The following is a 13,663-nucleotide window of genomic DNA, read 5'->3' on the forward strand; positions in this document are numbered from 1 at the left end:
CAGTGGATGACTGTGCTCCTTCACAAATTTTGAAATAACCCATTTTCCATAATTTAGTTTCTTTGCGGACATCATTGCCTTGCAATCTACCCTCGTGGTTGCCCGTGGCTTCGATCTGGCCTTATTACGCTTATCAGCTACTCGGAAATCCTCTTTGTTACACACAAATTCCCAAGCAATAACAGCACGGTCATGCCTGGGGCAACCAAGTCTGCTCCACCGGATGACAAATCCGACGCGATCAGCATATGCAGAATAAGGCATGCACAACTGTTCAGAATCAATAATAAACATACAAACTAGATGCAATAACGAATAATTTTAAAAAAAATCATCAAAAATAATTCTATTGTAGTCAGTAATGTTTAATGGTGGAAGGGTTTCGAATACAAATTTCAGTTCCATCTTCGTTTGTAAGAAAGGAAATAATAAAAAAAAAAAAACTATAATTCTTAAAAGGTGAAAAGCATTACAGGATTTGTCTACGGTCCTTGGCCAATCTAGATTCGAGAGATTAAGAACGTCGATGGATGGAAAGGGAAACAAAAGATTGATCCGCAATTAACGGCCTGCGCTCCGGGGGAGAGAAAAACTGATAGAGGTGGAGGAGGAATAAACAAGGGAGGGAGACTCGGTCGTGGAATTGGTAAGGGTGGAGGAGTTGGAGGTGGGGCTTCACGATGGTGATGGTGATGGTGTTAGTGGTGGTGGTGTTGGTGGCATTGGGTATGTAAAAGAATAATGATTTGGGGGGAAGATGAGGGCATTTTGATTTTTACAAATTTTAGCAAATAGATCAGAGTAATTAGGTCTTTTCAAATTTTAGAAAAGATAGAAAAAAAAAAGGATAGTTTGATCATTTTTTAGTATTTAATGCTTGGTGTGGATTTAAATGGTTTTGGGGGGGGATAAAGTAGGGATGGTACGTGGAATTTTCAGAGATGGGGTGGACTTGTCAAAAACTTAGGGGGTATGAGGAATATTGGATGCATTTTAGGGGTACACGTATTTAACCCTTTAAAACCCCATATCTCTAATCCCCTAGGTAGTCTTTTCCATATTCTACTGATCGGTGTCTCAATAGCTTACCAAATTTTGAAGGGTGACAAAAGCATCAATACTTATATATTAACTGCTCCCACCTTAATTAAAAGATTATAACCAACATAATAAACATGAAGTAGTTGAAAAAGTGATAGACTGGTAGCTTCGCTAAGTTTGAAAGTCCAAAGAGCGCAGATTAGCCACGGAGCTTGGATACGGTTTCTTGATTGGAGATCCATGGATCACAGACGGTATCTTCCCATGGCCTTTCGCCTATGAAAGCGTCCTTCCTTCTCAATGCCCAGGCATCCATCCAATGCATTCTTTTTGATACAATACGGTACACTGAACACCAACCCAATCTCGATGAATAAAAGAAAAGTACAAGCAATGGAATCAACAATTCCTTGAGCCTGGCGTGAACGGCCGCTTTGTTAGTGTTAGTAAGATATGGCTACGATCCTTAGAATTGACTGCTATGAGTCCATTCGCAACGCACGTTCAGTGATTACTTGCACAATTAAGCTAATATGATGGTCTGTTTGGTGGAAAAATTTTTGCTGCAACCATGTTCCTGCTGTCCCTAAGACTCCGTTTGGTTGCAAGGGGAATTAAAGGGGAGGGAAGAGAAAATTTTCAAACCTAAAAAAGAAATTTTTGTAATCATTACCCCATGTGAAAACTACTTAAATTTCTTACCATATATGTTAAAGATATATTTCACATGTAATATTTATTTTACATTTTAAATCAAAGGGAATTGGATGCAAAGTAAACTGGAATTTAATAACCAAATATGGAATGATTTGGAGTTATTGATATTATCACATGGGGTAATTATTACAAAAATTCCTTCTTTAAATATGAAAATTTTCCTTCCTTTCCCTTTAATTTCCCTTGCAACCAAACGGAACCTAATCGCAAGCGTCAACTTGGAATAATTTCCTTCCCATTTGGGTTTACAAATACTTCCTTAGGTTTTAGTATTTCCCAAAATACCCTAAGGGATTTCAAGTTGATGCATACGATTGGAGCAACAGGAACATGACTGCAACCCGGGCAGCAACCAAATTTCGTCTCTGTTTGGTATAATGTCACATTTATGGGGCAACCCATTGAGAAAAACAAACACTTTCCCATTTGTATTTGTTGCTTATTGTTATATATTTTCACGTGTCATGTGTCAATTATTGAAGATTATTGTTTGCTCTCTTCCTCTCTCTTTCTTCCTATATATCACTTTAGGGCAGGGATCACCAACGGCGTGGGATGGAATCCCCACACACACCCAAAGGGAACAGAGGGGTGGGTAATGGATCAAATACGAATCCGGATCAGCTACCCACATGGGGACGGGTGGGGACTGATCTGACCCCTCCATGGGGCATGGGTCCCACACCCTAGAGGAGGGTCCCCCACCCCATGGAGGGTTCAGATCTGTCCCCACCCGTCCCCATGTGGGTAGCAGATCTGAACTCATCATATACTGGGGTAGAGTGGCGATCGAGGAGGTGAGAGAATATGAGAGGGCGCATGACACTGTCAGTGTCAGGATCATTTTCCTTTTTTTTAATATATATATAATTTAATTTTCAAGGGTAACTGATATACGCAATTTCAATTTTCTATTTTTTTTAGGAGAGAGAAATTAAAAAAAAAAAATATGTCGTAGAGCAAACCCTACACTGCCAGCCCACAGTTATTTTTTTCATATCTTCAATTATATAATTTTTTTCTTGGGATTTCCACCAATTAGATTATTTTTGAATATTTGCTTTCAAATTACCTAAACGATGCCTTGACAACTGTGATGAGAGATATAGGCCTTTCACTTTATAGTTTTTTTTTTTTTTTGGGATAGAAAGAGAATTTATTGATCAAAAGAGTCATTACAAACAGTAGCATCTGCATTACAGAGTTGCTGAAGCTACGGAGAGGCACTTGGCCAAACTATCGAAGACTCAACCGATAGGACCTCCCTGGCCAAGGAATCCGCCACAGTATTGGAGGATCTTGGAACATAGGAAAAGCTACAAGAAACAAAAGGCTGTTGCAAATGAAAAATATCTTGACAAATGCTATAGATCTCGATCTCCAGATGTGACTTAGAGCATAATTGGTTAACCAGATTATAACAATTCGATTCAACCAAAATGCGAGTAAACCCATTTGTAGCCGCAAGGAACAATCCCAACCTAATAGCATAAGCTTCTCTAATGATCGCTGACTCACACTGTATGCCATAAGAGTAAGCTGAAACAGGAAAGCCAAACTGATCCTGAAAACTAATATCAATACCTCCACATTTTGACTCACTTTATAGCTTGATTACCTCACAAAAATGAATAGAAATAATCAAGTGAGAGGCACCCATGGGAGGAGTGGAACAAGGCATTATACAGGAGGGACATGGATCATTTCAAAGGGAAAAGAAAGAGATAGACACAACTGGTGCTAGTGCGTATGCAGGCGGTGTGTCCAGTCTTTTCTCATTATATATATACAATAAATGATAATACATGTGTTATACATAGCTCTTTTTAGCTGAGCCAGTAAATATTTATGCCTAAACCAAGCCCAACCCACCTCTAAGTCCATTCCTAATCTACCTAAGGCCCATAACCTTTAGCATAACTAAACACGATACAGTAGCAAGTGATAAATAAGTGCATTTGGTTAATTATTTTGTACTTATTTTTTAGTTTTGAGATAGTCGTCTGAATGACATCTCTATAAGTGTATTTAGAATTTGTAATATTCTTTAGATTGACCCTTTTATTCTTAAAAGTTTTGTAAGTCAAGGGTAAAAAAGGGTTTTCAAAATAATTTGAAATTGACTTATCATAATGTCATTATCAAGAATTATTATTGTACATATTTTTGAACTACACATGTGAAATGATAAGATTTATCTTTATTAAAAACATTATATTATAATAAAAAAATTAAAAAAAAAAATTTATTTGACAACTTAAAGGTGTCACTGTATCGTTCTAAGTTTATTAGATGCATCTACCAAATTTTTTTTTATTGGATGTATCTGAAAGGACCACTTTAAGGGGGTGTCCATAAGAGAAACCCTTTTTAGGTTGTTTGAAGGAATATTCTATTTATGGTGGTAAACAGTGTTAGGAAATTAAATGACTCAAAACTAAATATAGATTTATAACCGCTCTCGTTTATGTCATTTCTTACTTTTTTTTTGGGGAAAAAGAACTTTGTCTGGGAGTGTAGCCTATACCAGTATTTTCATGAGTCTATCTGTCTCCTCTCTATATGAAAAGACACCTATGCCCCCTTTGTTTTGAGGAGGATCGAGAGAGATAAACATATGGGGAGCTCATTGGAGGGTTAGTACATAAATCCTCAATCCACAGATCGAAATTTGACCAGACTACTGTACATGTCACCAATATGACCCTCCTAGCCAAGGAGTTTGCCAAACTGTTAATCCCCCTTGGAACAAAGTTAAATTTAGAGTTACCAATAGAAGATGATAGATACATAACATCTTCCAAACTATGTTTTCGACCAATTTTGGAATGATTCCAATTGGTTTAGATTGAATCGGCACTGACCGATTTGATCACCGAGTCTATTTTTTGAAACCTTGTGCGCTAGAGACACATATATATCTTTGGTTAGGGGCTCACTGAGGTGATTGTGAAAGAGATGTGCAGCAGTGGTGCTCCAAGACAAGCAAATGAGGGTGAAATAGCAATCAACTTTTTCAAAGACAACCACCTTTATTTTTTTTATTGGGAGTTGCAGATATGATTCTCTTTCTTCAATTAATGTACCTGATGACCACATCTAGAACCGATGTTCGGTTCTAGATGTGGAAGTAGATTATATAACAGTGGAACATGATCCATTTCTTTTCTTCTGATCATTGCCCACCTAAATGCAAGGATCAAATGCAACTGGGATTGAGGTATCTGTATCGATCGTATCACTTGTATCGGATGATATGTAACGATTTTATTAGTCGTCAATCCTGATTTTATATCAATATCGTATTCGTATCATATTAGTTTTTTAGTAACGGATACCCGATTTGTTACCATGTACTAAAACCATGACTGGCATCGACTCTCAATCAGTAGTCAAGGCAAAGAGAACTATTATCTTTAGCCGACCAAATTTTGAGGTTACTTGATCTGTGTTGTTCCTTTAGAGTGTGTCAAATAAAATGGAATAGTCCATGAAATACCAATTGGGATCTACAAAAACTAAAGGAGTTAGTGGAGATGACCCAAGAGTCTATATTAAGACACATCCAAGGTCCTACATTCTTGAGTTTCACGCAGCATAAGTTACAAAAAAAATAGTTCCACATCAAATATGAATGGAAGAATGTGGGGAAGGGGGGCGGTTATAATGACTTGAAAGAAACCCTCTCCATAACGGCTAGTTTTTGAGGATGAGTTGTACCCAAATCCCAACAAGTGATATTAAATCCAATATGATCTAAGATCCACGACAGACAAACAACCTTATTGATCTTGTGGTACTAAATCAATCACCCTAAGAAATCCTATGATGAAGATAATCAAAAGTTCCCATCAACAAGCTTTACCTTATTACCTACCCACAATCTAAAATGAAATCTAGTTTGTTTCTTTCTCTTGTTGGCTATAATCTATCATGTTCTTGTCCATCTTGCCCTTCTACTCCTTCACCACATCCATACATTATACATCTGTCTTTGAATAATTAATCCATAATTGTGATGATTTGTCAAAAAAAGGTGTAACAGCACCACCGCCCTTCAAACCCACATTTTCCATTTATCTAGTTATCTACTTTGAATGCCACTTTTATAAGCTTTCTCCTCTTCCCACTGATAGAGGTTGATATACATCAATTCGGACCAGTGGACCCTATATATACTCTTTCTACCCTTAATTATCAGGATAATATAAGGAAATCCATTCCAACTTTAGAAGTAAAGAATGAGCCTATACCTATAGCTGCATATATATATATATATATATATATATATATATAAAAGGTTGTGTATTAGAAAGGAGGCTAATTATAAGTTTTGACATAATTAGATTCTGAAGGGGCAAACCCCACTTAGTGGTACAAGTTGGAGAAAAGAAGTGCAAAGAGAGTTTGTGGGCATGGTAGGTGCAAGCCCGAAGAAATAATATCTGCAAGCAAAGCTCAAAACTGATAGGCCAAAACCAAACTATGGAAGAAAGATAAAAGGAGGAGAGAAGAGTCACGTTGAAAAAGAAAAAGAGAAGGCAAGGAAGAAAAAAGGGTACATTACACGTCACCCTCTGGTTTTTAAATGAAATTCAAATCACCTTTTGATTTTTGAAAATACTCATTCGCCTCCTTCTACAGTAACAGTGTTAGTTTACTATTAATTATTGGTGTGAAAGGATTATTTTACTCTTATATTAAAATATTAAAATTAAATTTACAATACTATCTTTTAAAAACTATGTTTGGATGTCAAGGATAGCTTAGGGATTTAAATTTATTTAATTGGTTGATATCATCACTTAACAGCATAAAACTGACAGTAGGGACTAATTTATCATATTGGGGTCTAATATAGGTTGTGATTTGAGTTTTTAAAAAAACACAGAGAATAATTTGAGTTTCGTTTGAAAACCAAGGGTGACGTGTAATTTACCCAAGAAAAAAAATATATTAAAATGTGTACATAGTTTGAAAAGTCTAATCTTTAAACTAGCAAGAAATCCTCATCATTTAAAAGAAGATAATAAAATAAAGATGATATGGAAGAACGAGAGGGAGAGGGTTGGTCAAGGGAGAAAGCTAAGGAATCGTGATTCGTTTGGATACTCTCAATGGCGTGGGTTTGACGAGCAATAGAAAAGAGAAAGATACGAAAAAAAGCATTAGATTGGATAAGATTGTGGACTAGAGCATTAGATAATGGACAGAGAGAGAGAGAGAGAGAGGGGAAAGTGGCTTTGTGTCCCATTCGTCCAGAGACCAAAAACCTGTCCCTTATGAACCGAGCCATGGCCTATGGGTGTGGGTGTGGGTGTGGATGTGGGTGGGTAGGTATTTGATTTTTTTTTACTCAAGTGGGCATTTGTTCCAGATGGAGGGTTAACTTAAAACTGCATTTGTTCCAGATGGAGGGTTAACTTAAAACTTTAATATATGAAAGAGAGCTCCTCAAGTAGATCAAGTAGGTATTTGTTTTGTTGAAGGGTTGAATTCAAAACCTTAAGTCATGAAAAGAGCTCCGATGTGGGACTATTCCCAATGCCATTATATTGAAAATGTTGGAAAACACATTCCTCCATAAACTAATTTTGATGATAACAAATATTAAGATTAATACTAATATTCCAATCTTTAAGCAAACCTCATAGTCAGACGTTGGGAACATCAAGCATCCAGGAAAGACTTGAAGATTGAGGAAAAGAAGAAATTTGAAGATTGAGGAACATCTTCTAAAGGAAGCCAAGACAAAGACTCTCCAAGAAGATTCAAGTGCATTAGAACACATTTCATTACATGTACACATCACATCACAAACACATTGCATTCACATGTAAGAGACCCTAGGAGGAACTCATTCCCATGCCCTAGGCTCAAGAAACATGGCCATTAAAGTGTTAGACAAAAACCTATGAAGTCCCCAAGCAAGCCGGACCAAAAATCCCCTTGAGACAATCAAAAATAGGATAAGCGTCGCATTCGACCTACTGAGAATATAAAAATACAGACTGTTTCGGTAGAGCCGGTTGCAACCGACAGATCTATCGATCGACCGACACGAGGTCGATCCATAGGTCGACCGACAATCGACCTACACCCCAAACTTGGGCTCAACGGCTAGTTTTCAACGGCTAGATTTTTGATGGTCGACCGACAACTTTTATAGGTCGACCACGTCTAAAAATATGACAGTTTTATATCCGTTGGAGAACAAACAAACTCCAACTTTTGGCTTTATAAAACACATCCAAACAAGGAACAAAACACATCTTTTGATAGAAAAAGTGCATTGTACATTTGAGAAGGTACAAAAGTGAGAATTTGTCATTGAGCTAAATTATTCAATTCAAGCTCTTCAAAGAGATATTACCAAGCTCTTAACTCTCCACTCTCTCCAACTCATGCCATCAAGGAGAGTCATCTAGGAGACTCAAGGTGCATCACTCTCATTCATATCATTGAGCACCATCACTCAAAGGGTAAAAGTGTCACTACTCTTTGATAGGTATTTATACCAAACTTCTATTGTATTTACTTGTTTATGCTTTTGATTTGATAAAGCATTGTTGTATTAATCTAGATGTACTTAGATTAGTACAAGGACCCTCTCATCCTTAAGAGATTGAAAGGATACTCTTGTCCGAAACTAAGATTGTAAGGATCTTCTTATCCCTGTTAAAAAGAGTTGTAAATGTGTCATTTCCCACCTATTGTATTGAAAGGAAATACTAGTGGAATTCTCTCAAGGTTGAGAGGAGTGGATATAGGCTAAGTTAGCGAACCACTATAAATCTTGTGCCTCATTTACTTCGCTTTTTGTATTTAATATAAGTGTGCAACCAATCGAAAAAGAGCAAAATCCACTAGTGGTAACCTATTCACCCCCTCTAGGTTACCCAACAATTGGTATCGCAGCGGAGCTCAAAACTAAGACCATATTGTCTTTATATTGTGCTAAAACGATCCATGGCATCATCATCATCTACACACCAAATTGAGGGGCTCAACACTTCAGGCCACCATACTTTGATGGTGAAGGATTTGTTCTCTGGAAGTGTAGGTTCAAAAATTATGTGTGTGCTCATGATATTGATGTATGGATGTGATTGAGGAAGGTCCTTCCAAATCACAAAAGAAGTTGGAGGAAGAATTGTACTAAGGAGAAATCCGAATGGACACCATCGGATAAAACACACATACAACAAAACTACAAAGCTATTGCATTCCTGCAATGTGCTCTTAGTGAAAAAGAATTCAATAGAACTAGTATGTGTAACACAGCTAAGAAGATGTTTGATACTCTTGTGGTTACCTATGAAGGAACATCACAAGTTAAACAACTTAAGATTGACAAACTTGTTCATGAATATGAATTGTTTAAAATGCTTGATGATGAAAGTATTTCTAACATGTTTACTAGGTTTACTAACATTGTTAACAAGTTGAAAAGCTTAGGAAAGGAATACACCAAAGCGGAGAATGTAAGGAAGATCTTGAGATCACTACCCTCCAAGTGGAGACCAATGGTGACCGCCATCAAACAAGCAAAAGATCTAGAGGTTCTACACATGGATGAATTGATGGGTACTCTACAAACCCATGAAGTTGAACTCCTTGAAGATGATAAAGTCATAGAAGTAAAAGAACCAAGGAGAAAGTCCATCGCACTCAAGACCTCTTGCGAATCCGAAGAAGAAGAAAGCGATGAAGAGGATATAGAGAAAGAAATCTCTCTAATCACAAGGAAGTTCCAAAAATTCCTAAGAAAGAGAGGAGGAAGATTCTACAAAGGACAACCATCAAAAGAAAACAAAGGTAAAACATACACAAAGGAAAAACCCTTCAATACTAACAAGGACATGTGTGTTATGAATGTAGAAAGCCGGACACTTCAAAATCGAGTGCCCCAAGCTAAAAGGAAAGGAAAGCAGAAAGAAAAGGCTTGCACCGCCGAGATATCATGGGATTCAAGTGATAGTGAAGAAGAAAATAATGAATCCGATGAAGAGACCGTCAACTTGGCACTAATGGCTCACAACAATGATGATGACGAGGTAAACTCTCCCTATCATAGCTCAGTGTCAATTTGCAATGATGATTTAGAATATGAAGAACTTCAAGAGGCCTTTGAAGAACTTTATAATGTAAGTCTCCAAGAGGAAGCTTCTAAAAGGCCTTAGAAAAAGAAGTAGCCAATCTTCTACACAAAATTGATGAGTTGACTTCACATGCACACAACCTAGAAGAAGAAAATAAGAATCTAACTTCCACATTGCACACCTTTACTAAGGGCCAAAAGACCTTAGATACATTATTAGGAAATCCACAAAAGGGACCTCATAATAAAGAAGGTCTAGGCTATGATGGTAAAAGACCACATCAAGCCAAAGGAAAGGGAAAGATGAGAACTCCAAGATGGAGAAAATCAAACCAAGGCCAAACCTCACATCCCATTGTATGTGAAAAATGTCATTTACCCGGACATGAAACTTGCATCGGTGCCTATATTGATGGTAAGGTAATATATAAAGAACCGGATACAAAAAGGAAGCATCATGCATTCTACTATACTTCTCAAAAGAGGACCAACAAACCTCAAAGAGAATTTGTGCCCCAACGGCCACAAAGACAATATCCCAAGCCTAAGCCATTTCAACCATATAGGCAAAATACTTCATATATGCCATATGCACCCCAAAGACCTCAAAATCACTATAGACCAAACACATACACTAGGCCCTATGATCACCAAAGGGCCTACATCAACAATAAGTCTTACACATCACAAAATTACTATATTCCATATAGACACGTGAATTTCAAGGGCCAAGAAGAACCCAAAGATCATATGGACATCGAAAACCTACACCTACAATACAAAGTCAAAATTCTAGAAGAGCTTGGATACCTAAGGGTATGATCGATCCTAACCTCAATGGACCCATGAGATTATGGGGACCAACATATAATTGATTGCTTTTGTAGGTATGCTTGAAGAGGTGAAGCAATTGAATGGTATATTGATAGTGGATGCTCCAAGCATATGACGGCCAACCCCAATCTATTCACTAAGTTAAACAAGTACAATGGAGGAATGGTGACTTTTGGGGACAATAGCAAAGGAAAAATCATTGGCATCGGTGAAATCACCATTGGAGGTACAATCATATCCAATGTATGCCTAGTTGACAATTTAAAGTATAATTTGCTTAGTGTGAGTCAACTGTGTAATATAGGATATAGTGTCATTTTCAAAACCTCTCATTGCTTAGTAAAAAATTCAAATGATAAGACTATCTTGAAGGGAATTAGGAAACATAATATTTATATCTGCTTATTGGATGAAGCAAATTCTAGTAATACATGTCTTGTGACAAATGATGTTGATCCCTACCTATGGCATAGGAAACTAGGACATGTTAATGTAAAAGTGATTAAGACCATTGCATCTAAGAATTTAGTTAGAAACTTACCCAAACTCAAATTTGGAAAAGACCATGTATGTGATGCTTGTCAAAAAGGAAAACAAACCAAGGTATCTCATAAATCAAAAAATGAAGTGTCTACCACTAGACCCTTAGAACTACTACACTTGGACTTGTTTGGACCTATTACTACACCTAGCCTAGGCGGTTCAAGATACACCTTTGTAATAGTTGACGATTTCTCTCGCTTCACATGGACTCTATTTTTAAAACATAAAGATGAAGCCTTTGATGAATTTGCATCTCTATGTAAGAGAATACAAAACCAAAAGGGATATCTCATAACAACCATTAGAAGTGATCATGGAGGAGAATTTGACAATCTCAATCAATTTGGGAGTTATTGCAGAAACAAGGCATAACCCACAACTTCTCCGCTCCTAGAACACCTCAATCCAATGGGGTGGTTGAAAGAAAGAATAGATCACTCCAAGAGACCGCTAGAACAATAATAAATGAATACTCTCTTCCAAAATATTTTTGGGCAAGCGGTCAATACGGCTTGCTATGTGTTAAATCGTGTATTAATTAGACCTATATTACTCAAAACACCCTATGAACTCTATCATAATAAACTACCTAAAGTTGATTACTTTAAAGTGTTTGGGTGTATATGCTATATATTGAATACTAAGGATAACTTAGGAAAATTTGATGCTAAAGCCGATGATGGCATTTTCCTTGGATACTCTTCAAATAGTCGAGCCTATAGAGTCTTCAATAAGAAAAGCTTGATTATTGAAGAATCAATGAATATAAAATTTGATGAATCTCTTCCTAAAGATAGAAACAAGCCATTGGTTGATGATGATGATACACTTGTTGAGATTAGGGAGAACATAGAAAATCTCTCTCTAAGAGAACCCGAAAACCAACCAAAGGATCTACCCAAAGAGGTTAGACCTTGGAAAGACCATCCCTTGGATCATGTCATTGGAGACTTAAACAAAGGAATCCAAACTAGATCTAAAACTCAAGACATTTGCAACAATGTTGCTTTCATATCCAAAATTGAACCTAAAAATATAAAAGAAGCATTGGAAGATAGTGATTGGATAGTAGCTATGCAAGAAGAGCTCCATCAATTTGAAAGAAACAATGTTTGGGAGCTTGTCCCAAAACCCAAGAATCATTCTATTATAGGAGCCAAATGGATATTTAGAAACAAACTTGATGAAGATGGATCAATCATTAGAAACAAGGCTAGATTAGTTGCCAAAGGATATAATCAACAAGAAGGGATAGATTTTGATGAAACTTATGCACCGGTAGCAAGACTGGAATCTATTAGAATGCTACTTGCTTTTGCATGTCATAAAAATTTTAAGCTATGTCAAATGGATGTCAAAAGTGTTTTTTTAAATGGCTTTATCATGGAGGAAGTATATGTTGCACAACCTCTCGGATTTGAGGATACACAATATCCGGATCATGTCTTCAAACTTAACAAAGCTCTCTATGGACTCAAACAAGCTCCTAGAGCTTGGTATGAGAGATTGAGTGAATTCCTAATCCAAAGTGGATTTCAAATGGGTAAGGTTGATACAACCTTGTTTGTGAAACATAAAGGAAAAGACTCTATTATCGTGCAAATATATGTTGATGATATTATATTTGGATCCACCAATGAAAATCTTTGTGTTGAATTTAGCAAATGCATGAGTGATGAATTTAAAATGAGTTTGATGGGCGAACTTAATTTTTTCTTAGGACTTCAAATTAAGCAAACCAAAAATGGAATCTTTATATGTCAAACTAAATACACTAAAGAACTTCTCAAGAAATTTGATTTTGATAGTCAAAAGTCATCTAGCACCCCCATGAGCACCTCTCTAAAGCTATCTAAAGATGAGGAAGGTACTCCCATAGACCCTACACGCTATAGAGGCATGATTGGCAGCCTTCTATATCTCACCGCTAGTAGGCCGGACATCATGTTTAGCGTGTGTGCTTGTGCTAGATTCCAAGCCAACCCAATGCAATCCCACTTTAGTGCCGTTAAAAGGATCTTTAAATATCTTAAAGGTACTACAAATGTAGGATTATGGTACCCAATGAACCAAAATTTTGATTTAATAAGCTTTTGGATGCCGACTTTGCGAGGTGCCATCTTGATCGCAAGAGTACAAGTGGCACATGTCACTTCTTAGGATCTTGCTTAGTTTCATGGTTTAGCAAGAAACAAAACTCGTTGCTCTTTCCACCATCAAGCCGAGTACATTGCGGCGGCGGTGTTGTGCCCAAGTCCTTTGGATGAGGCAAACTCTCATGGACTATGGGATACATTTTAGTTCATCTCCAATTAATTGCGACAATACAAGTGCAATCAATTTAAGCAAAAATCCCATTCTCCATTCAAGAGCCAAACATATTGATATTAGGCATCACTTTCTTAGAGACACAGTTCAAAAAGGGAA

Source organism: Telopea speciosissima, chromosome 2, assembly GCF_018873765.1.
Source record: "Telopea speciosissima isolate NSW1024214 ecotype Mountain lineage chromosome 2, Tspe_v1, whole genome shotgun sequence".
Classification (NCBI taxonomy): Eukaryota; Viridiplantae; Streptophyta; class Magnoliopsida; order Proteales; family Proteaceae; genus Telopea; species Telopea speciosissima.